Source organism: Budorcas taxicolor, chromosome 3, assembly GCF_023091745.1.
Source record: "Budorcas taxicolor isolate Tak-1 chromosome 3, Takin1.1, whole genome shotgun sequence".
Classification (NCBI taxonomy): Eukaryota; Metazoa; Chordata; class Mammalia; order Artiodactyla; family Bovidae; genus Budorcas; species Budorcas taxicolor.
Window position 1 is genome coordinate 47,814,694 of NC_068912.1, and position 26,951 is coordinate 47,841,644.

The window sequence follows — 26,951 nt, forward strand, 5'->3', positions numbered from 1 at the left end:
GTCTTTCAGATACATCATTATCTGTTCCCTCTTATCTTTCAGCCTCATCTACTGACCCTTTTCTCCCCTTAGTTTTTTCACCCCTTCAACCTCTGACAGCTCCCCATCTCTGTTCTCTGCTGCCATGCTTTTTAATGCTCCCATGCCTTTGAACATTCTGCTGCTGCTCTCTTAGGGAATGCTTGTCTATGAAGTTCTACCCTGGAAAACTCCTTCTACTCCTTTAAGATCCAGTGCAAATGAACCTTTCCCCTTCTTAATCTCTGGGAAATCTTAGGCACCACTTTCGGTGCCCAGTGTACACAGAGCACTGTATACATTCTTCTTTCACAGTAGTCATTCCATTAAGCTGGAATTATAAGTTTAAAATTTCTTTTGTTGGCCCAGGAATTTCTCAAGGGTAAGATCTTACATTCATAAAGCATAGTAAAATGCATGACACAGAAAGTGCTCAATTCAGGTACAAATGTGAACTGAGGAATGACAGTGACTAAGGAATTCTAGTGTCCTCTACTTGGACCACTATTTGTGTGAAAGTTCTGTGCATCAAATTCTCCAGGTAACAGCTTCAAGGAATATCATGGGTGAAAATAACTTAAGGTTTATCAAAGATGAATCATACAGAAATGTGCAGTTACTGAAGCCAGGTTATTTCTCTGCCCTTGAAATACTCCAGTTAGATCCCCCAAGTTTTCTTTTCTCCAAAAATGTGTTTGCATTATAAATGTGATTGCAAATTACTTTCCTTTTTAGTTCTTTTCCATAAATAATCAGTACGAGTTAACTGATACCGTTCTTCTTCAATGTGAAAACAAAGCAAAAAATGCGTGTGCTTAAGCTTAATCACTGTCGTGTCCAACTCTTTGTGACCCCATGAACAGTATCCCATCAGGCTCCTCTATCCATGGGATACTGGAATGGGTTGTCATTTGTGTGATGATTACCAAACACTTGGTTAATTCTGTCTTGGAAGCCATTGACTATACCTAGGAAGAATCTGGATTCAGATGATTGAAATTCTGCTTGTAATTTGCATTGGTCTTGCAATTCCTCAACATCTTCTCTTATATCCCAATTCTCCATCCTAACTCGACAACATTAATGATGCCAAATGTAGGATTTGACCATGAGCTTTGCAGCACCAGTAACTACACTTGTTCCACGATTTAAAATCTAGCAATTCTAACTGCTCCCCCAACTAACACCTCCTGTGTTTCCAGCTTCACCCCTTCATATATGTACTCCCACATTCATTGTTTTCACTGGAACTGCCATCATGTACCTTATCTTTTCACTGTTTGTTTTTTTTTCCTTTACCACATTCTTAATCTCCAGTATTTGCTTCTCTCCTTCATACTAATCTACAAAAATAAAAAATTTAGTTAAATAAAGCTCTTTGCCAACTCTGAGTATACACTAGGCTTAGCTGGATATTAGTGGGAAAACCCCCCCATACAATTATATTGTCACTCTCATTAAAAAATTGAGATAATCAACCTCAAGTGACTTTTTAGCACTACCTCACAGCCTTACTATTTTAAAGCTTTTTCACTGTCTTCCTAAATAAAGAGTAACTCCATTTTCTAGTTATTCAGGCCCAAATTTCATTGTCATTTTTGAATGTCTTTTCTCCCACAGCCTATATTCAATCAATCAGCAAATTTTATAAACCTTACTTTTCATATCCAACATATATCCAATATCCATCCAATTCTTACTACATCTATTGTTACCACTCTCATCGGGCTTGAGCCACTATCATCTCTTGCTTGGATTATTCCAACAGTCTAACAAGATTCCTTTCATCTACCCTTGACCTCTCTATAAACTGTTCTTAAAATAGCCAGAGTGAGCCCATTAAGACAAATGAGATCCCAAGGCAGGATCATTGTGAAACTAAAGAAGTTTTAGCTTCAAGTTCCCTCTCCTGCCATAGGTCCCTTCCAAGACCCTGAGAGGGATCCAAGTTGAAGCAATGTGGTCACGTGGTCGTAAACTTTCATAGCATTCCTAGTATAATATTCTTGAGTACTTTTTGGTAAGAGAGTCCTCAAATATACATGTAATCTGAAATTGAGGCCTGAATAAAAACTGAATCAGACAGTATCATTTGTTTTATCAGGTCATCTCCCTCTTCTGCTCAAAAACCTCTAGTGGCTTTCTATTTCACTCAAAGTAAAATAAAGTAATAACAAAGGCTAAAAAAGCATCCATACTTCTCCCACTCATTTCCTCTCACTAAATCCAGCTCTCCAGGCCCTCTTGTCAGTACCGGAATCTGGAAGTACACATCGACATCAGAGCCTGTCCATGTACGGTTCACCCTTCCTGGAAGGCTCCTCCCTGAGCAAGCCTCACGGGGAGAGCTCCCTTTCTACCCCAGGTCTATCTGCTCAGGTGTCGTACTTATTAAAAGAGAAATTCACCCAGCAAACTATATTTTAATCCTCTTCCCCACTCATCTGTGACATTCTCGCTTTCTGTTAACTTTTTTTTTCCTTAGAACACTTAGCACTTTCTGTTTGGTTAGCTTTGTGTTCTCATTATTAGAACACAAGCTCCATGAGGTAAGAAAATATATTGACATATACCGCTGTTTCCTCAGCACTTAGAACACCATTTGCCATACAAGAAGAGATCAAATATTTGTTTCAAGATTCTTAAATAAAAGTTGGAGGACTGTTGGAAAACTGACCTTTGGATTCATTTTTTAAACAGATACATGTTTACAGCTGAGCCACTAAGGAGAAAACAGTAAAAACAACTGGCAGTGTCCCTCCCTGTGATGCACTCATCCTTATAGATAGAATGCTGCTGTAACTTTCTCATGGTGAATTATGAATGACCCAGATATACCTAAGGCCATAAATGCTTGTGGATTATTTTGATAATGAAATAATGAATTTTACCTATTAGATATGTCTCATTTCCACCAAAACCCAGATAGGATTCTTTATTTGTACTGTATTTTGATACTTCAGGGAAAAGACTTTTATACTTATATTAACCAAGCTATAAAAGTGTAAGCATATTTAAAATAATCACATTTACTAAAATGAGAATATTTGTACCCCTCTATGGAGTAATGCTCAAAATTCTCCAAGCCAGGCTTCAGCAATACGTGAACTGTGAACTTCCAGGTGTTCAAGTTGTTTTTAGAAAAAGCAAAGGAACCAGAGATCAAATTGCCAACATCCGCTGGATCATCGAAAAAGGCAAAAGAGTTCCAGAAAAACATGTATTTCTGCTTTATTGACTATGCCAAAGCCTTTGACTGTGTGGATCACAATAAACTGTGGAAAATTCTGAGAGAGATGGGAATACCAGACCACCTGACCTGCCTCTTGAGAAACCTGTAGGCAGGTCAGGAAGCAACAGTTAGAACTGGACATGGAACAACAGACTGGTTCCAAATAGGAAAGGAGTACATCAAGGCTGTATATTGTCACCCTGCTTATTTAACTTCTATCCAGAGTACATCATGAGAAATGCTGGACTGGAAGAAACACAAGCTGGGATCAAGATTGCCGGGAGAAATATCAATAACCTCAGATATGCAGATGACACCACCCTTATGGCAGAAAGTGAAGAGGAACTAAAAAGCCTCTTGATGAAAGTGAAAGTGGAGAGTGAAAAAGTTGGCTTAAAGCTCAACATTCAGAAAACAAAGATCATGGCATCCGGTCCCATCACTTCACGGCAAGTAGATGGGGAAACAGTGGAAACAGTGGCAGACTTTATTTTTTGGGACTCCAAAATCACTGCAGATGGTGATTGCAGCCATGAAATTAAAAGACACTTACTCCTTGGAAGGAAATTTATGACCAACCAGGACAGAATATTAAAAAGCAGAGATATTACTTTGCCAACAAAGGTCCGTCTAGTGAAGGCTATGGTTTATCCTGTGGTCATGTATGGATGTGAGAGTTGGACTGTGAAGAAAGCTGAGCACCGAAGAACTGATGCTTTTGAACTGTAGTGTTGGAGAAGACTCTTGAGAGTCCCTTGGACTGCAAGGAGATCCAACCAGTCTAGAGATCCAGACTGATCTCTAAAGGAGATTGGTCCTGGGTATTCATTGGAAGGACTGATGCTAAAGCTGAAACTCCAATACTTTGGCCACTTCTTGCAAAGAGTTGACTCATTGGAAAAGACCCTGATGTTGGGAGGGATTGGGGGCAGGAGGAGAAGGGGATGACAGAGGATGAGATGGCTGGATGGCATCACTGACTCAATAGACATGAGTCTGAGTAAATTCTGGGAGTTGGTAATGGACAGGGAGGCCTGGTGTGCTGTAAATCATGGGGTCACAAAGAGTCAGACACGACTGAGCAACTGAACTGAACTGAACTGATGGAACACATTTTAAGAAGCATGTAATTTATTGACTAATGGGAAAGCATTTTTTTCAAAGCACTTGTGGAAAAAGTGTGTGTATTTTATATTTATCTTGTATTTTGTAACAAGTATAAAGTCATTATGAGCTTTATAATATGGTTTACTTTGTTTCTATATTTTCTATTTTCTTTAGCTAATAGAACTAAAAGGATAAAAAGACAAATCTAAAGTTATAACTATCTTGGTAATGAAAAGAACTTGGGAAACACTGTCAACCAACGTAACCAACATGATATTTATAGAACTTCTCCACTCAAGTACACAAGAATATAGATTCTTTCAAATGTTCATGGAAAATTCACCAGTATAAAACACATTCTGAATCAATGAAAATAAATCTTATTAAAATTAAAAAGACTAAAATAATACAAACTCTGTCCTCTTTACACAAAAATTTAGAAATTAAATAACACATTTTCAAGTAAACAAAGATTCAAAGAAAAAAATAATCACAAGAAAAATTGAAGATACTTTTAACTGAATGGAAATGAAAGCAACGTATCAAAAAAATTTAGGATGCAAACAAAACAATGATTAGAGGAAAATATTAGAGTATTAAAATTCTCATATGAGAAAAGAAGAAAGTTCTCAAATCAGTGAGCTAACTTTCCACTTTAAGAAGAAACAAAGAGAAAATTAATCCAAAGTGAGCAGAAAGAAAAAAATATTAAATGCAGACATCCAATTGAATACAGAGAAGACACTGAGAAAACTCTACACAACCAAATGATAGCTCTTCAACAAGATAAGTAAAATTGATAAAGAAGTAGTCAGAATGATCATAAGAAAAAAAGAAAAAAGACAAATAACAAATAACAGGAATAAATGGGAAGGGGAGAATCACTATAGAACTTAAAAACACTGAAAATGTAATAAGGAAATACTATAAATATTTTACTTTAATAAATTTAATAACAAATACAATAGAACAACTTCTTGAATGACACAAATTGCCAAAGTCCGCTTTAGAAAGAAACAGATAACCTAAGTAACCCATATTAATTAACTTAAATGTATAGTTAAAAACTTTCTAAACACAGACATACACATTCAAACTTAAATTCCAGGTCAAGATGAATTTCCTGGTGAATTCTATTAAATATTTAAGTATAGATCAATATCTCTTTTAATATCCTTAACACAGATGCAAAAATCTTAAACAAAATATTAGCAATTTAAATCTAGTAATATGTAAAATGAAAAGTACATCATGACCATGTAAGGCTGCTTCATGTATGTAGTGTGTATATTTGTGTCATTCAATAAATTGGTATATTTCATTTATCAAATTTACTGAAATAAGACACTTATAATATTTCCTCATTGAGCTTTCGATATTTGTAAGTTCTATGGTGATGTCCTTCCCATGGTCGGTAATGAATGTTGACGAGAATTACTGTGATGACCATTTTGCAATACATGCAAGTATCAGATTACGATTTGTTGTACACTTGAAATTAACATAATGTTGTATGTCAATTGTATCTCAATTAAAAAAAAAACAATGAATGCAATTCACTATATCAATAGACCAAAGCAAAATTAAAAAATGATCATTTCAATAAATACAGAAAAGCAATTGATAAGTTTAGCATATACTCATAAATTGAAAAAACAAATCCTCAACAAACCTGAAGGGAACTTCTCAACTTCATAACAGACACTAGTGCAAAATCTACATCTCACACCATGCTTCCTGGGAAAGAATTGAGGATATAACAGAACAGCTTATTCTTACCACTCCCATTACAGTGGAAGCAGCCATGCAAAGAGCCAAGGAAAATAAATATAAAGCCTACATGTTTACAAAAGAAGAAGTAAAATGGCTTCTATTTGCAAGTAACTGGTTATGTACAAAGTCACAGGGAGAAGCTGCTGCTGCTGCTGCTAAGTCGCTTCAGTCGTGTGACTCTGTGTGACCCCACAGACGGCAGCCCACCAGGCTCCTCCGTCCCTGGGATTCTCCAGGCAAGAACACTGGAGTGGGTTGCTGTTTCCTTCTCCAATGCATGAAAGTGAAAAGTGAAAGTGAAGTCGTTCAGTCATGTCTGACTCTTCTCGACCCCATGGTCTGCAACCTACCAGGCTCCTCCGTCCATGGGATTCTCCAGGCAAGAGTACTGGAGTGGGTTGCCATTGCCTTCTCCAAGGGAGAAGCTAGTAGAATTATAATGGGAATTAAGTTAGGTCTCAGGACACAGGGCCATATGCAAAAGTCCATTGTATTTGATCTATATATTGACAAAAAAGTGGAAATTTAAAAATCTTTAAATGTTATTCACAGAAGCTGCAAAAGCCAAGAACTACTAAGGGATAAATTTAAAGTATAGTCAATATCTGTATAATGAGAACTACAGAACAATGCTTAGATAAATTAAAGATAATATAAAGGAATAGATGGATTTTCACTGATGGATCAGAAGACAGTAAGACATTAAGATGGCAATTTTCCCCTAAATGATCTATATATACAATGCAGTCTCAATCAAAATTATATCATGATATTTTATAGAAGTTGATGAGTTAATTCTAAAGTTTATTATTGGTAAAGAACTAGAACAGCCAAAACAATTTTGAGAAGTAAAAATAAAGCTGGAGGACAATTTGATTTTAACACTTATTATAAAGTTAAGCAATCAAGACATTTTAGTATTGACATAAATATAAGCAATGGAATTGGACTTCCCAGGTGACTCAGTACTAAAGAATCCACTTGCCAAGCAGGAGATGTAGGTGCAATCCCTGGGTGAAGAAGATTGCCTGGAGAAGGAAATGGCAACCCACTCCAGTATTCTTGCATGGGAAATTCTATGGAGAGAGGAGCCTGGTGGGCTACAATTCCTGGAGTCACAGAAAGTCAGATACAATTCAGTGACTAAATAATAGCTACAGACAATGGAACAGTAATGAAAATAATAAACTCACACATACAATGTCTATTTTTTTTTTCAAACTTAGATCGCAAGATAATCCAATAAGTAATAGTTTTTTGTTTTTTGTTTTTTTTTTTTGCCACAAGTAGCACCAGAACAATTGGGCATCTCTACCCCAAAGAAGAAAGAGGAGGAGAAAGGGAAAGGGGCACAGGAGGAAGAGCAAGAAGGAGTAAGCAGAGCGGGCCTCCACTAAATGAACCAAAACAAAGCAAAGCACAAAGAAATCTCTCCCCTTACCTCACAGCAGACACAAAATTAAATCAAAACAGAATATTGACAGTGATATAAAAAAAAGTACCACAAGAAAAACTCCACAAGAAAACGTGGAATATAATACTTCAATCAGGAAATTAAACACTCCCTAGATAAATGCAATGGAGAAGGCAATGGCACCCCACTCCAGTATTCTTGCCTGGAAAATCCCATGGACGAAGGAGGCTGGTAGGCTGCAGTCCATGGGGTCGCGAAGAGTCAGACATGACTGAGCGACTTCACTTTCACTTTTGACTTTCATGCATTGGAGAAGGAAACAGCAACCCACTCCAGTGTTCTTGCCTGGAGAATCCCAGGGACGGGGGAGCCTGGTGGGCTGCCGTCTCTGGGGTCGCACAGAGTCAGACACAACTGAAGCGACTTAGCAGCAGCAGTACCAGTAAAGTGAGGTCGCTCAGTCATGTCCGACTTTTTGTGACCCCATGGACTATAGCCTACCAGGCTCCTCTCTCCATGGGATATTCCAGGCAATAGTACTGGAGTGGATTGCCATTTCCTTCTCCAGGGGATCTTCCCGACCCAGGGATCGAACCTAGGTCTCTGGCATTGTAGACAGATGCTTTACCATCTGAGCCACCAGGGAAGTGCTAGCAGTAGCAGTAGATAAATGCAAAAAGTCAAAAGCATTTAGAAATATTATGAAATTTATTTTATCAAAATGAAAACTTCCTGCTTTTTGAGTGAGTGCTTATTCGTGTCTGACTCTGCGGCCCTGTGGACGGTAGCTCACCAGACTCCACTGTCCAGGAAATTTCCCAGCAAGAATACTAGAATGAGTTGCCATTTCCTACATCAGGGGATCTTCCGGATCCTGGGATTGAACCTGGATCTCTTGCGCCTCCTGCTTTGACAGGTGGATTCTTTACTACCTTGTCACCTGGGAAGCTCTTTGAATGCCAGTATTTAAAAAGATGAAATGGCAAGCCACACACAGGGATAAAATATTCATAATATATATATATGAAAAATCTATAGATTTTTCTATTCATAATATATAGATACATAGACTTTGGCTTTTTCCAGAATAAAAAGAGGATTCTTACAATTCAATAACAAGAAGAGCAATAATCTAATGGAAAGTGGATAAAATATTTGAACAGATAATTCACAAAAGAAGATATACAAAGAGCCAATAAGTACACCATGAGATGCTCAACATTATCTGTCCTTAGAGAAATGCAAATTTAAACTATACTTATTGGAACGGCTGCAAATAAAAAGATGGATAATACCAAGTGTTAATGAGGATGTGGAACAATTGTAACTTTTATATACTGCTGGTGGGTGTTAATAGTACTAGATGTTTTTGAAAACCAGTTGGCATTTTGGCATTTTTTTATAAAATTAAATGTGTGCTTGCTTATAATCTAGCAATCCTGCCCTAAGTAATTAACCCAAGATAAATGAAAGAGTGTTCATACAAGGACTTGTGCATGAACGTTCCTAGCAGCTTTTTTACCAATAGTATTAACACTGGAAACAACTTTTGCGTCCATCAACTGGTAAATGTATCAACATGTTGTGGTATGTCTATATAATGGCATGCTACTTAGCACTGAAAGAAAGAAATTATTAATAAGTGCCACAGCATGTATGAATCTCAGAACATTATACTGAGCAAAAGAATCTAGACACACAAAAATTATACACTGTCTCACTCTATTTATAACAAATTCTAAGAAAGGAAAATTAAGTTCTTAATTGGAGCTGGCTGCCTGCATCAGGGTAGGGAGAAGGGACTGACTAAGTAGACAGAGGCAGAAGTGAATTTTAGGGAGTGATGAGAAAGTTTTTTTTTTATTTGATTGTGGTGGTAAATAAATAAGAATGTCTATTTGTCAAAACTCAGCAAACAGTACACATACAATGGGCCTAATGTTTTTTTTTAACTATATCTCAATGAAATTGATTAAAAGGAAATGGAACATGAACAGGCTAAGTGGGCATCTTCCTTAGTTACTGGAAGAAATTTCTTAGTCTGCAGAATGGATAAGAATGCATATGAGGTTTATGAATTTTTTGCTTAATGCTACTGACATGTTCCTCATTAATTGCTTGGAAAACAGCCAACTTCCTAGTACTTTCTGCTTCCTCTTTCCATTTTCAATGAAAATTGGCAATATTTTACAATTTATAATTTTCCACATCTAAAAGATATATAGTAATCTATGTCCTAGTTATCTAGATTTGTGAAGTTTCATCATGAAAAAAAGTGAAGGTAAATATGTGAATACAACAAAACAGATGTGATTGTGCTACGAAACAAAAAATGATGTAAATGTAAGGTGTAGGGGCAGATTCACAGAAAGAGCTCAGGACATTCTCCCTTAATTGAATCCAATGGTTAATATGAGATGCACATTTGGATCAGTCACAAAACTGAAATTAAACTTAGTCCCTGGGAAGCAGTTAATATTTGGTACAATATCCAACCCTCCGCCTTTGGAAAGAAGTGAAGAAGAATTTGGCAGTGGGAATAAATATCTGGCAGGAGAAATTTGGTGTGGTCAACATTTGATATATGATGCTTTAGAGAATATTATATTATCTGGAAATTAAGTCAACAGATTTGATGACATGTAAAAAGATAACAAAGCTGGTTGAGGTGATTTTGCTATATTTTTAGGTCAGATGAGGAATACTCTTTGAATCATGTTATTTTAAAATTCAAAACATTATTTTCGCATAAAATGAAGAACATCCATTGAATCAAATTGCCAACATCTGTTGGCTCATAGAAAAAGCAAGATAGCTCCAGAAAAACACCCTTCTCCAGGCAATCTTCCCAACCAAGGGATTGAACCCAGGTCTCCTGCATTGCTGGAGAAGGAAATGGCAACCCACTCCAGTACTCTTGCCTGGAAAATCCCATGGACGGAGGAGCCTGGTAGGCTACAGTCCCTGGGGTCACAAAGAGTCGGACACGACTGAGCAACTTCACTTTCACTTTTCACTTTCATGCATTGGAGAAGGAAATGACAACCCACTACAGTGTTCTTTCATGGAGAATCCCAGGGATGGGGGAGACTGGTGGGCTGCCATCTATGGGGTCTCACAGAGTTGGACATGACTGAAGCAACTTAGCAGCAGCAGCAGCAAAGCCTTTGACTGCATGGATCACAACAAACTGTGGAAAATTCTTCAAGAGATGAAAATACCAGACCACCTTACCTGCCTCCTGAGAAATCTGTATGCAGGTCAAGAAGCAACGTTTAGAATTGAACATGGAAAATGGAATGGTCCAAATTGGGAAAGGAGTATATCAAGGCTGTGTATTGTCACCCTGCTTATTTAACTTATATGCAGAGTACATCATGCAAAATCCCAGACTGGATGAAGCACAAGCTGAAATCAAGATTGCAGAAAGAAATATTAATAACCTCAGACATACAGATGACACTACCCTTAGGGCAGAAAGCAAAGAGGAAGGAAAGAGCCTATTGATAAAAGTGAAAGGGGAGAGTGAAAAAGCTGGCTTAAAACTCAACACTCAAAAAATGAAGATCATGGCATCTGGTCCCATCAGTTCATGGCAAATAGATGGGGAAACAATGGAAACAGTGACAGACTTTATTTTCTTGGGCTCCAAAATCACTGCAGATGGTGACTGTAGCCATGAAATTAAAAGATATTTACTCCTTGGAAGAAAAGCTATAACAAACCTAGACAGCTAATTAAAAAGCAGAGACATTACTTTGCAACAAAGGTCCATCTTGTCAAATCTATAGTTTCTCCAGTGGTCATATATGGATGTGAGAGTTGGACTATAAAGAAAGCTGAGCGCCGGAGAAATGATGGTTTTGAACTGTGGTGTTGGAGAAGACTTGAGAGTCCCTTGGACTTCAAGGAGATCCAACCAGTCCATCCTAAAGGAATTCAATCCTGAATATTCATTGGAAGGACTGATGCTGAAGCTGAAGCTGAAACTCCATTACTTTGGCCACCTGATGCGAAGAACTGACTCACTGGAAAAGACCCTGATGCCGGGAAAGATTGAAGGCAGGAGAAGGGGTTGACAGAGAATGAGATGCCTGAATGGCATCAATGATTTGATGGACATGAGTTTGAGCAAGCCTGGGAGTTGATGATGGACAGGGAAGCCTGGTGTGCTGCAGTCCATGGGGTTGCAAAGAGTACGACATGCCTGAGATACTGAACTGAACTGAACTAAAAATGAAGAAAGAAACATGTTAAACAACTTGCTTTGGTTTCTCAAATGAATAAGAGAATCTAGAAAAAACTCTGGCTTTATGAGGAGGATTCAATGATTTTTCTATATTGCAATGTTGCCTCAAACATATCATTGACAGTCATAAAGGTCATTATCTAACCTAGAATAAGGGCATAAATAGCTATTTTGAAAGCCATGTACTTGGCAATGATAACACAAATTTCTTGGTGAAAGTTTTTCATCGGCAATAAAGAAATTTAGTTTTATTATTATAAAATGAGAAATCACTAAAGACATTTCTCCACTCAACCTAATACTTAAAAACAGTATGAACACCTCAAAGGCTAGAAAACAATGGTTTATGTCACAATATGATACATAGAGATACAACTGAAAGCATCAAAAATTAATACTTTTATACCTGAGCTGTAGTCCCCTAAAAGCAGATAATGTGAATTATTTAAGGGTAATTTCGATCTGAGGAAAATTCCTCTGCATCATTTGCCTTTGGGAATGCAGAAAGCTTATCTTGTAATTCACTTCACAGGTCTATAGGTTTGTTTTCTGTCTTACATTCTAATACTCTTGTCAATCTGTTTTTTACAATTGCACAATTTAGGAATGTAGCATCGCGCTCGCTTCAGCAGCACATATACTAAAATTGGAATGTAACATCAAAACTAACTGCTGAAGGAATGTTCTTAGTGTTTAAATTTTTTTTTTCCAATCAATACATGCTAAAAATCAATAAAAGCAAAATAAAAAGGACGGACACAACTAATACTCAAATGGGACATATATTGAAACATGTCATATGGAATAAATCATAAGAACACAACTGATGTTCTGTTATTTTTAACCCAGTGGACCAGATAAATTTTATGTCACTCTTTTTTCTTAAAAATAATAATACTGTAACCACGGTCTAGAGGGGTCACTGACAAGTGCTCCTTGGCTGCTTTTTATTCTGAGAAGAAAAAGAAATTTATGATGGATTGAAAAAGATTTTGCTGAAACTCAGTGAAAGAAGATTAATATTTGAATCCTTCTCAATGCCAGTACTTATCTGAGAGGGGGAAAAAAAGTTCAGTTAAAGGTAAGAAGACACTAAGGAGGAAACAGGAGAAAAGTTTGTGCAAGAAGAAAATAGGAATGAGATTTAAAGGGCTTGAGGGTAAAACTCACAAGTATGTGTTTACAAGAAGATCTGAGACCTCAAACAGCAGGATATGAAACAGAAAGGAGGGCTTGGATCCTTAAGAGGTATATATTCAGTATATAATGTTTGGCTTTTTAAAAAACAATGTCTGCACTTTTGCCCAGTTAGAATTTTTTTAGAATTGGTTTCCTTTCCAAATATTAATAAAGTACTGAAATTTAGAGACTGTTTCTAAATGGTAATATTCTGGCTCTGCTTTTATATTTTTCTCTTCAAAAATAAATGAAAATACATAATTGAGACAAGCTCTGCTTTTATCCTCAGAAATAAATAAAAATACTTGATTGAGACAAAAACAAAGTATTTAAAAAATTTTATGAACACTCTATTTCCTTTCCATATAATTTGATAGGGCCCAAGTCACTGAAAGAATGTTCACAAAAGGAGATGACTCATCTAGACTTTTGCCAAAGCAAATGGGGTGTGTGGGGTCAGGCCCACAAAAGTCCATAACAAGATTTTAAAAATTGACCTTAATTACTGAAAGGGCTAAGCAGTCATGTGAAGCTTGCAGAAATTTCAAACTGAGTATTAAAATTCTCACATAAGGACTCAATTAGAGTAGGTATTCAGCATTTGGGGAGGAAAGAAGCCAGATACAATGGCTATTGAGTATGGATATTATATTCTTTGTTTGGGCTTCCCTAATAGTTTAGTGGTAAAGAATCCCTGCCAATGCAGGAGATGCAGGTTCCATCCCTGGGTAGAGAAGATCCCCTGGAGAAGGAAATGACAATCCACTCCAGTATTCTTGGCTGGGAAACCCCATGGAACCTGGCGGGCTACAGTCCATAGTGCCACAAAAGAGTTGGACGTGACTTAACGACTAAGCAACAGCATTATATTCTTTAGCTAAGTTAGGACCCTGTGCACTATTTGGATATTTGAACAATTTTTTTGTTGTTCTAGTTACTGTTACAAGATAGCATCAAAACTATTGGTAGTGTTGGTAAAATTATTTTCTATTTTTTGCATAAACTGTGTCAACAAATAAGAACCATAATAGTCACAAAGCCCTTTTTATTTACAATTACTTTTCTAGGGGCTATAGAAGGGGACATCTTAATTCAGGACCTTCAGGGCACTCAGGCAAGACTTACATGTGGAAAACCCTGATTCCAAATGCCGTGTTTCTCTCAAAGGATAATTTCAGTTCCATGTAGAGCATTTGGAAAGACTGAAATTTTTGTGACAAGAAATCAAAAACAGAGACCAAAGAAATAACAATTCCAATATCTCATTGGAGACACTGAAGTGATACTAAAGTCCTATCCTGGGGTTTAAACTTGACCTTAAAATGAGTCTCATCCTCTTCTTCTTTGAGTGTGGAGCAAACCTTTCTGGAAGGAAAAACATCTAATTGAATTGGGTGAGTAAAGAATTTAGGGAGAGAAGCAAGACAATGTTGAAGACAAAGGGTAAATTTAATTACAAGGTTAGAGGCTACAGGAACAGAGAAGTGTCACACAGTGTCTTCAGATAATTAGTTACAAAATATTGTTGGAGTCATTTAAATGAAGTCATGTGTCTGAAAGAAACATAACAACAGGCTGCTAGAAAACTCTTATGGACAATAAGATAGACATTACCAAGAGTTCTATGTTTATAGACATGTTTACAGCATAAATATTATTCACAATGACATAGTATAAAACTGAACACGAAAGACTTTATAAGGAGGATCTTTCAGTGTATTTTGGCAAAGCAGAGAGTAATAAACTGAAATGTATACGGGGATTGTTCTAAATAAATATCAGTCTATTATGTTTTAAAGTAAATTAATGAGTGCTAAATTAGAATGTTAGCTGGAAAAAAATAAAAAACATGTAGCAGAAAGCATCTTGCATTTAAAGGTGGCTGTACTCCAGTACTCTTGCCTGGAAACTCTCATGGACGGAGGAGCCTGGTAGGCTACAGTCAATGGGGTCGCTAAGGGTTGGACATGACTGAGCGACTTCACTTTCACTTTTCACTTTCATGCATTGGAGAAGGGAATGGCAACCCACTCCAGTGTTCTTGCCTGGAGAATCCCAGGGACGGGGGAGCCTGGTGGGCTGCCGTCTATGGGGTTGCACAGAGTCGGACATGACTGAAGTGACTTAGCAGCAGCAGCAGCTAATTTTAACATGTGATAATTCAAAGGACAGCATTTTACATGAAAATAATTTTGAAATTATATTCCCATGTGAAATTTTAAAACCAAGCATCAGAATCTATAAGAATATTATCAGAGACATATCTGATCACTCTGAAGTTGAATATGCCCGGTAGAAATGAAAGGACAAAATAATCAAAGAAGAGCAAATGTTCTTAGAACATAGATGATGTGGTTTGAAAGATTATTTTTCTAAAAGTAGAAAGAAACAGAAACAAAGAGATAAATCCGTAAGATGATAAATGAAAGCACTCTAGAGCAACAGAGCTGTTTTCTCACTCATTTTCTTATAAGCCCAGGTGAATGCAGCATATATATAAATGCATTAATTGTCAAATACCATACCTTGCATCATGTAGTCATCAAAACTTGGAGAGCATTCATGAATAAAATACCATTTCCAGCTTGGAGTATTCAATACAAGTATTTAGTTTCAGCTTTTAGCTCATATATATATATATTTCCAGCTAACTTTAGCAACACCTATATTTCCTGTCTTTGAATTTTCGAGGTAAGCACTGTACAATGGATTACAAAGTAATGAATTCTAATTCAGCATTTACCTCCAATAGGGTGTGAATACGGGAAGGTCCTATCAGCTCATGGAAGTTTAGTTTCTTCTTCCATAATTCAAGGAAGTGGAGGAGAATAGAAAATTTCTTAACTCTAGAAAATCCATGATTTTTATGTCACTCATCAATTACTTGGTTATATACCATTTTGAATTATTCAGTAGTCTTCTTAGTTACATTTTAAGTGCCCTAGATATACTTTCTGTCACCTAGCACAGTGCTGGGTGTTAACTAGATGTTTTAAAAAACACTTCTTGATGGGATGACTGTTCACTGAAAGAATATTGGAAGCCAAGAAAAGGCTTATCACTGTGCACATGGATGTTCTCTACTCTAGCGCTGCCCTCTTTCAGCAGTATAAAACTGTATGGTTGAAGAGTTTGTTTGAAAAGAAAGACTTTCATTATCAGTTTAAAATACACTATCTTTCAATTGTTATGTTATATTATCTATAACCTAGAAGACTAGTTCATGCATAATTCTTTTACACATCTGAAAGTAAAATGAGTTAATGTGTGACCTACCTACAGAAATAGCAGAAAATCATTTTAAGACAGCCTAGGGAAGATGGAGAACTTTCAAACCACATTCTTATTTAGCTAGCATTTGTATAACTTTTTGTCTTTTCTTGTCCATTCTGATAGTAAATGTATATATTAGGAGAAAAATTCTACTCTACAGTTAGCTCCTTTCTTGGAGCTAAGAATAAGGCAATAAGACAATTACATAATCAGTTTTTTTTTCATAAGGTTCCTCATTGAGGATGAGCTGTGATGTTGTGATTGTGAATAGACACTGGAAGCATCAGCTAAGTAGCATATCAGTGAATTTCAAATGTTGCAGCAATAGTTACAAGGAAAATATGCTAAAAATACTAAGGAATCCAGCAGGGTTATCAGAAACATAAGTTATTTTTTAAAGTTTTCTTGAATGCATCAGGGGCTCTGGGGATTCATTAAGGAAAGAAAAATGATGAAAGGAAAATGTGAGTGAGAAGTAACGCTTTAACCTGTGGGCCTTTTTCCTCTCATCATGCCTGCCTCCACCAAATCACACTACAAAAGTCACATTAATTTTTGAAATTTAGTAAACAAGTTTACATCTCTTGAAAAAATTTGCAGTCGACGCTTACTCCTTGGAAGGAAAGTTATGACCAACTTAGATTGCATATTGAAAGGCAGAGATATTACTTTGCCAACAAAGGTCCATCTAGTCAAGGCTATGGTCTTTCCAGTGGTCATGTATGGATGTGAGTGTTGGACTGTGAAGAAAGCTGAGTGCCAAAGAATGGATGCTTTTGAACTGTGGTGCTGGAGAAGACTCTTGAGAGTCCCTTGGACTGCAGGGAGATCCAACCAGTCCATCCTAAAGGAGATCAGTCCTGGGTGTTCATTAGAAGGACTGATGCTGAAGCTGAAACTCCAATACTTTGGCTACCTCATGTGAAGAGTTGACTCATTTGAAAAGACCCTGATGCTGGGAGGAGAAGGGAACGACAGAGGATGAGATGGCTGGATGGCATCACTGACTCAATGGACATAAATTTGAGTGAACTCCAAGAGTTGGTGATGGACAGGGAGGCCTGGCGTGCTGCGATTCATGGGGTCTCAAAGAGTCGGACACGACTGAGCGACTGAACTGAACTGAGACTGCACTAACACTGAAATAGAAGAGTCACCTATTGTACAGATTTTTTGTAAGACAATACATATGAGAAGCATGGATTGTAAATACAGTTGTTTTGCTGTCGAATTGGAAATGTCTTTAAAGTCATAAGAGAATATGAATGATAAAGGAAGGAGTGTGTACATGCATAGTTGCTCAGTCATGTCGGATTCTTTGTGACCCCATGGACTGTAGCCCATCAGGCTCCTCTGACAATGGAACTTTCCAGACAAGAATACTGGAATGGACTGCTATTTCTGACTTCAGAAGGGATGAGTACTTTTCATACATTAGAAAGTCATACATTTGCATTGTGTTTTCAGGGAGCAAGAGACAGTTTTCATTCGAGAGAAGATGCATGCTCTTTACAGCACACTTTTTCTTCTCAGAAGAAAACATGCCCTCCTGTTCTGCAAGGTGGCATGTAGATCCAGGTGCTGTTCAGTTTGGGAGCTCTTTTGCTCCTATATTGATATTCTTCTCCAATACTTCTTTACTGTTTTCCCTCTGCTTCCAAAATGCCCATTTCCAGTCTTAAGAAAGCGTGTACCTAACTCCTAACTCTGAAAAATTTCTTGGTCATTTGTATCCTGTCAAAAGATCTTGAAGGAATTATCAACCTCTACACAGCTCATGTCCACAACTCACGTTTCGGAAAGAAACTGGCTTCTTTCTGCTTCACACTGCTGAAGCTGTATTCACATCTTTCATGTGTTCGCACTTTGTCTTCCCATCTAACCTGAACGTTTTTTTGTAGGAAAAAAACTGTATCATGTATTTTTTTGGTTTCCTTACACTGATGGGACTCAGACACTCAAATTACTTTTGCGCTGAAACAGTCAAGGCCCTAAAGACTTGGGAGGAACCTTTGTCCTCTCTTACTACCTACAAGAATTTAAGATAGAAGCCCTGTCCCAGGAAGGAGCTGTGACCATAGATTACTTCAGTGAAATAGTAGGTATGATAGATAGTAAGGAACCCAGCAAAGCCCATTTGATCAAAGTCCTCTGTGTCTCATTGTCTTTGAGTGATGTAATAAACATTTGTTTACTAGGTATTGACTCATTTCCTCTTCCTGTGAGTTACTTCACCTCCCTTTAAAGCCTCAGACCTCCACCTCCTCCTTGGTGCCGTTGTGCAAGTCTCTTGAGCCACGTCCGACTCCTTATAACCCTATGGAACATAGCCTGTCAGTCTCCTCTGTTCATGGGATTCTCCAAGCAAGAATGATGTAGTGGGTTGCCATACCCTCCTCCAGGGGATCTTCCTGACCCAGGGATCAAATCCGAGTCTCTTCAGTCTTGGGCATTGAAAGACAGGTTCTTTACCACTAGTGCCACTATATACCTCATTTTGCCTTGCTGTTTTTGAAATTCTTCACACTTTTGTGGATTCTCTATGCACAAGTAGTAAATCTGACTCCCTCCTGTCCATCTGCCTTATATCATTTTAATTACCAACCAAAAGAACCAGGGAGAAGGCAATGGCACCCAACTCCAGTACTCTTGCCTAGAATATCCCATGGACAGAGGAGCCTGGTGGGCTGCAGTCCATGCGGTCGCTAAGAGTCAGATATGACTGAGTGACTTCACTTTCACTTTTCACTTTCCACTTTCACGCATTGGAGAAGGAAATGGCAACCCACTCCAGTGTTCTTGCCTGGAGAATCCCAGGGACGGGGGAGCCTGGTGGACTGCTGTCTATGGGGCCGCACAGAGTCGGACACGACTGAAGCGCCTTTGCAGCAGCAGCAAAAGAACCAGGAGGGGAAAGAAAGAAAACCCACCCCCACCATACCACTATACACTGAAAAATAAAAGAAGAAATTAATGAATTAAATTCTTAATGACCTTTAAGAGCCCAGCTGAATCTACACACCTACTAAAATAAGCAAATCACCTTTCATTTCCATGAATTCCTCTTTGACCTGGGACATCTGGCCCGTTGCAGACTCCCAATTGGCCCTTTTTTAGGCAGAAAAAGTCACTATTCTTTCTTCTTTATATATTTGCTGTTGAGTACTCAGAGTTCAAGCCAGGAAATTACAAAATAACAAGTATGGAATAGTGAGTTTTTAATATAATGGGAAAACAGGCTGGCAACAGGAAAGAAACGCATTCTTCCTAGGCTTCTATCAAAATATTTAGTACATGATGGCTAGTTCTGAGAAAGCTATACTAGATATATTCGGATATGGACCTTATCTGTAGGAGGTCACTTAGTCAAAATGTGAATAAAGATATGGTAAATAATTTTAAGATAGAATGCCCAAATTTTCTTCTAAAAAATGGGAAAATTGTTAGCTGCTCTGCCTAATTTATGATATTGCTCTGAAAATTGGAAAAACAAGAAAACAATTAAAATCATAAAGTTATAAACTACACATTTGCAAATAATTTCTGGTGTCATGTCCATTTTTGTAAAATAAATATACAGAATTCCTATTTCTTCAAATAGATATAAACTTTTATAAATGCCATCACAGAAATTAACGACCTGGAGATTAAGCTGAAAATGACCAAATCAGAGTATACATAATTTGCTTAATTTTATTTTTTACAAAAATCTCTGAAAATATTTTCAGTTAACTTAAAATATTCTTTTAAACCTCGCATAATCTCAAAAGAATGTAACCTTGTTTCTCCCTCAAGAGAGAATAGGGATGTAACTTAGTAATGATGAATAAAGAGGTGGATCTAAATGCTTCTAGAGACTTTACTACTTTTGAATTACATGGTAGTGACCAATCATTTCAAATCCATTTACACACACTGGATTACAAGGTGCAGAGCTTAGCTTTAAGATATCTTTCTAACATCATTAGATATTATGTACATGACCTTTAAGCACCAGTGAGAATTTGAAAAGTAAAATAAAATACAGAATCACAAGCCCTATAGTCAGACGAAACCTTATGGGGGCTCCAGTCTAATCTATACGATACGAAGCAGTGGATCGCTTCCTTCACATCCCAAATAGGTAATGATCCAAGGATGTTTTGCATATCTGTAGTATAACAATATGTCCTCATTAGCCTGCTGCTCTACAGGTTTCTACACGACAGAGTGATTCTTTAAAAAATCTAGTTAAATCAAGTCATTCCTCTGCCCAAACTCCTTCTCTTCTTACTCAAGTAATCTTGAATCCTTCTCTAGAAGTCCCTACGCAATCTGCCATGCCTCCCTCCTTTCCCAGTTCCAACTTCTCAGACTTCACCTTCTACAACTCTTGGTCTTCCTCATGCTAACCTAGCTACTGGCCACTTACTAGTCTTCAAATCTACAAGCGCATGTAGTCCAAATCCTTTATACTTGCTGTTCCCTTTGCCTGTAATACTCTCCTCCCTATTAACACAAGATTCTGTCCTCACTTTTATAAGGATTCTGCTCGAATGTCATCTTAACAAGAAGTTTTTATTAAACTCGCCATAAATTCCCGCTCCTCTTGAACACTTTCACCAGGTGTTTCTTTACTGTTCTTCATGGCATTTTATCATAGTGTAGCAATATTATTTACATACTATACTTAATTATATCTATTATCTGTCTCACTCCACTAGAATGGAAATTCCATGAGGGCACAAGATTTGTCTACTCTGTTTACACATGGCTGTATCCTAGAAAAGTGACTCCTATCAGATTCAATGTCCAATAATTACTGATTGAATGAAAGGAGAACTCATAACCTCTTATTTGAATCTATCTGTCCTTTTAGATAGGTATAACATTTAGAACGAGCTCCCCTGGTGGCTCAGCAGAAAAGAACCTGCTTGCCAATGCAGGAGATATGGGTTCAATCCCTAGGTCAGGAAATGATAAGCCACTCCAGTATTTTTGCCAGAGAAATCTTGTGGACAGAGAAACCTGGTGGGCTACAGTCCAAGGGGTCACAAAGAGTCAGACATGACTTAGCTACTAAACAATGCTGATTAGAACCTTATTTATAATGCTAAGCTAAAACTTGCTGCCTTGTATGGACATTTTCTACCTATAGACCTATAGACCTGGTCCTGCCTTCTAAGTCACAGAGAATAATTCTAAACATCCCCTCTCACCCAAACAATCCTTCAAATATTTGAAAAAAATGCAAATCACTCGTCAGTTAATGTCATCGCTTCCTTTAGTCAGTCTCCAAATGATGTGGATTCTAATCACTTCACACATCTTTTCTGTCACCCTCCCTTGGATACATTCTGTTTCATTATTTTTCAAACTGAAGGTCATGACTGTAGAGTGGTTTATTGAATAAATATGGTTCAATCTGGGGAGTTAGTAAAGTGTTGTGGCTTAGCATATGGTCAGTGATGCCAGATGATTCTGGATCATATATGTTCAGTCACTTGTTAACGGCCAAGTCCCTTCACCCTTTTTTACCTCATGTTTATCATCTTTAAAAAGAGGATAATGATAATATTAGTTACCTAATAGAATTATTATGCAGATTAAAGATTAACACAGGAACTTTGAACAGTGCACTCTCCAATGTCAACTGCCCAATGGGAGAAGAGGATAACTCCAAAAAAAAGAGAAAGAGAGAAAGAAGAAAGAATGGGTCTTCTCTCCAAGCAGCAGGCTCCAGGCCCTGCCTCACCTCCCCAGACTCAAAGCAAGAAAGAGAGAAAAAGAAGGGAAGACATACTGGTATCCTCTCCCCTCAAGAGGGAATGGCCAGCTCTCCTTATTACTCTTACTCTGAGGAATCAGGAGAAACCAATCTACCTGAAAACTAAAGCATTTGACGCTGAAAATGAAACTATTTTAGAATATTTTTGTCATTAAAACTAGTTGACAATACCATGTCTACAGTATTAAGCACTTAGCTCCATTATCACATTACAAATGATATTTGCCTAGCAGGACATGTACAGGGGAGAAAAAAATAAAGTATCAAGGTAATGCAGTAATATTGTCCCTCATAGATTTTAATGAGGTGGACTCCAGTTTCTAAAGTTAAGTGCCAGTTGGCATGTTAAATATTTTTTCTTTTGTAAAACAGGTTTTAAAGAAGCCTCACTAGCCCAATTCATCATTAACTTCTTCCACACGCCAAACCTAGTAAATAGCAACCATTGCACTATTTTTTTTAAATTAAGTTAAAATGGTCAGAGTGCTATGCGATAGGCTTGCATTGGGATTAGTTTTCTATTTGGAATTGAACATTTTAGAATAAATGCTCTAGTCTGCTTTCTGGAGTTAGGGCTTCTTTCGTGGCTACCAAGACTGGGTTGATACAGTCTTGTAAACTGAATTAAGACACAGCTTTTCTGAGACCAGCACCCCTGGGAAAAGAAACAAGAAACGTTTCTTCTTTTTGCCAAGAGATATATAACCCGCTGGTGAGAAAATCTGCTACAGTGCTCTCTGAAGGCTCAAACTCTGCTCACCTCAATGCTGATTTTCACACTTTCAAGAGCAACTCGTGAACAAAGTCCAGGACTATTGTCTTCGGGAGCATTTTACTTCAGGTCTGGAGTCCTCACTTTTTTTCACCACAGTTGCATCACGAAATACTGAAGAATTTTTATGATTATTATTTAGGCATTATTTTATTTAAATCTTCGACTGGATCAAAGCTATTAGACGAGCCTTTTAAGTTTCCCACCTGCTTTATTTTGGAGGTTTCCTAATTTGTTATTCCAGCCCAGGTCTCTCTCTCTCTGCAAACTCCACAGCACAGTCAGATCAATCATCTGCTAATCACATTCCAGAGGACAAAATCTTTCTTTTTTCAATAATTTCCCTTCACAGTCTGAAAATATATCAAACCTTTGATATTCTATCATCTGGCATCAAACAATGGTATCTCCCACCATCTTCTACTTCCTTATACATTTAGATCGATTTCTGAAACAGAAACTTCATGTCATTGTTCAGATTGTTTCCTTTCCCTGAATCCCTTTGTATCTCCTCACTAACGGACTTTTGCTTAATTTCTACAGATCCTTCTAGTAACATCTTTTCTACAAAATTTTCCTTGCCACCAATTCCTTAAGCTTGGTATTGTTTTCTTCTCCTCTTAACCGCCTAGCATTTTGTTTGTATCTTTCTTTATAACACATCTTATATTTAATCTCATTAAGACTGTAAATGTACACAAGTACCTCTTACCAACTGAAATTCTTTGGGAATAGGGATCATGTCCTGCTTATCTTGATGTCTTTCACTGCTGTTTAATACAAGTTCCTGCCACGTGGTCCATTTCTCCTCCAATAAATCAGTGAATGTAGCTTTCATCCGTTAGATGCTAGACTGTGAGCTGAGAACAGGAGAAACATGCCTATAGATAGATAGATAGATCATCTTTTTCACCAGCTACCTGAAACAAAATAATGCTTCATAAATGTTTGCTGACTCAAAAAACAAAAACTTGCAGTCTATTCACTGACCTTTTTAAGGAATTACTAAAAATAATATGTTCCATAGTCAGAAATTCAGATATTAGCCCTTATTATGCTAGAAGAAAATCAACCACAAAAGAAAAAGACTCTATAACAACTTTTTTCATTTTCTTCATACGAAAACCTGTGATCTTTCTTTTGAAAGTTCAAGGAAATGTCAGGGATATTTTCCATTTATCCCTTTTCAATATATCTTGGATGCACACACTTTTTGTATAAGCTTCTTAACTTAACTCAAAAATATTTAAACATGTTTACAGGAACTACAATGACCACTAGTACAGAGGGGAAGGGGTAAACAAAATAGGAAAGAAGGTAGAGTTTTGAAAGTTGTGTTTCTTACAAGTTGTTGACAATGCTTCACCCAAAATGATGAAGGCTATTGCTTCTCTGCTACAAAGCCCTGCCCCCACTCTATTTTTATTACTTGCTACTGCATTTTCCTAGGCAGCTCTTTTTATGCTTACACACACACACACACACACACACACACACACACACACACACACCGATTCTTTCACTTTTATTGAAAAATAATGCACAACAAATTGTAACTATAACCTAATCTACAAGGTTTAATGTAGGCAGCTTTGATTTACTGGCCCATTCATAATCTGCTGGTGATTAGCCTCCCTGGAAACAATCCACTCACTTGTCTAAGTGATATCAAGGTGTTTGTTTTTAATCTGTCCAAAATCTTTCTATGGACAAATGCATTATTGAAGAATTATATTTTAATTTATCTTCACACCGTGCTTTTGATGGGCATTTGCATTAACACAATATGATTATGCTTCTTTACACTGGTATCTATTCAAATTAGAAATTACCTGCACATACAGTCTCAGATGGTGGTCAAAAATTGTACAAAGAAGTAAGAATAGGACTCCTTAATATCACACAGCCCTGCTGCTCATCAATGAGGCTTTTTCTGTTCTAATGCTTTTGTCATGTATATGAAAGTCATTATGTAGTTTAGAAAACAGAAGATGAAGTGAAAGAGGAAGATCTGGGACCTAGGATGCATTAATATTCCACCAGCATCAAAGATATTTCCCTCGAGGGGCTCCTACAGGCCACGCTGTTATTACAGTGCCTATCCATTATCTTGTGCTGTTCTTGGTATTAAGACAATAATGGAGAGAATAGGATTATGTGCAGATGATAGGAAATGTGAAGGCAATTCAGCAAGATAGGAAATGAATGGAGACATGATTCTTTCATCGAAGCCAGGGATGGTTTAGCATAGGGTAAGAGAGAAGATAAATGAAGCAAAATGGAATCTTTACAGGTTAGCAGGGGTAAAAATGAGTGTTTTCATATAATTCTGTGAGTTTAACCTTCTTGATAGAAAAATGCCATGGTATCTTTTTTTTGAAAATCCAAGTATATGTGCCTGAGGAGATGATCAGTTTTTGTTCTAAAAATTCACTTGTTGTCAGAAAAGATGTCCAGTGCTTACAAGATCAGAAGGTGGCCTAAAGGAGTGGCATAACCTTTTAATTCACTCCCATCACTAACAAATTCAAGCTGTTATTTAAGATTCTCCTGTGGAAATGAGGAGCCCCACAACTCTCTCAACCCATCCCTTACCAAACAATGCCCGGTAAGTTAGGGTGCATTAAACTGAAGGCCAGACAGGCGAGCTCCATTAGGAAAAATGCTTAATCTAATTTCTCCAGGGCCCTCTTTCTTTTGACAGGAACCCTCCCTGTCTGTACACACACACACAGCTCACAGAGGCAATCACCCAGACAGGGAAAGAAAAGCCCTGGCTTTTTGCAAAGATCACCTATATTGAATGCCCAAGGCTAATGTGACTCAAAGGTTGGCATTTCACGATGATGGCGGGGAAACAAGAGCGGCAGATTGTGTCATTTGCAGACAGGGCACTGGCATAAATAAATGTTTCTGTTTATATATAAAAAAAGAACATTTAATTAAATGAAGGCGCATTCAGCTACAGACAATATGACAGGGCCTGGGAGAGTGCTTTCCGTGTTCACATGAGCTGCTTCCTCTTCAAACATTGCATTTCATCCTGACTTAAATTGGATAGAAATTTAACCAAACTGAGATCAACAATATAATAACATTCTCTAACTCAAAGAGTTACCAAGGGGAATTGAAGAGAAAATATTAGAGGAAATCAGCATGTAGATACACTGTATCTATAAGCTTGTCTAAGAATATGAAAGCTTTGGATATTCAGGCTGCATATGAAATGTAGATTAATATATCCTGCATGGAATTGCACTGGAGTCATTACAACTTAGTTTGAAATACATATTTTCTAAATAAGGTTGAGGACTATTTTTTTAAGTGGAGATATAGATATATATAGATAGATAGACAGATATATGCATATATGTATATTCCTTCAAAAGACACATAACCAAAGCATCCAGGGGGAAGAGAAGGAGGAGAAAAAAAAAAAAAAAATATATATATATATATATATATCTTTATATAAAGCATGGACCAGCTGTTTGTATAGGAAAAAAGTATATATAAAGAAGAAACTGTAATCAGGACCTTGAACAGATTTTGGACCTTTTCTTCCCCCTCCCCCAGCTATTCTGGGCTCTATGGTGCACCTTCCTAGTTCTCTGGTTTTAAAAATGGCTCCATACTGCTCTCTGCTGCTGGTTTATAATTTTCTACTTGGAAATAGAGCTTGTTGCTCTGGCTGTATGTCAGGTCCTGATTAGAGCTTATAACTAAAAGGACTGTCTCTTAATTTAAAACAAGGCAGGCTGATAGTCTGCAGATTTGGACTGCTGAAGATTTGGACTTCCTGGCTACATTTTTTCCTCCAAATTATCTGGACTCTTTGACCTTAAAGCGATCTCATTCTAGCCATAAGAATCATTTAAATGTAAAAGATTGCCCTCTTAAGGATATTATGTATTATTAAAAAAAAAAAAAATCCCACTGTGAATTCACATTTCTAGAAAGTGAGGTGGAAAGGAGAGGACATTAGAGATGGATATGGAGATTAATTAATATTACTACTTAATATCCACATCACATTGAACTCAATTTCAAACAAGGAAATTAATAAAATAGCGTATGTATAATAGAGCACAGCAAAACATATGCACTCAATAAATGTAAATGAGATGTGAATCAAATCCAAGCAATTGAAATATCAGATAAAGAATT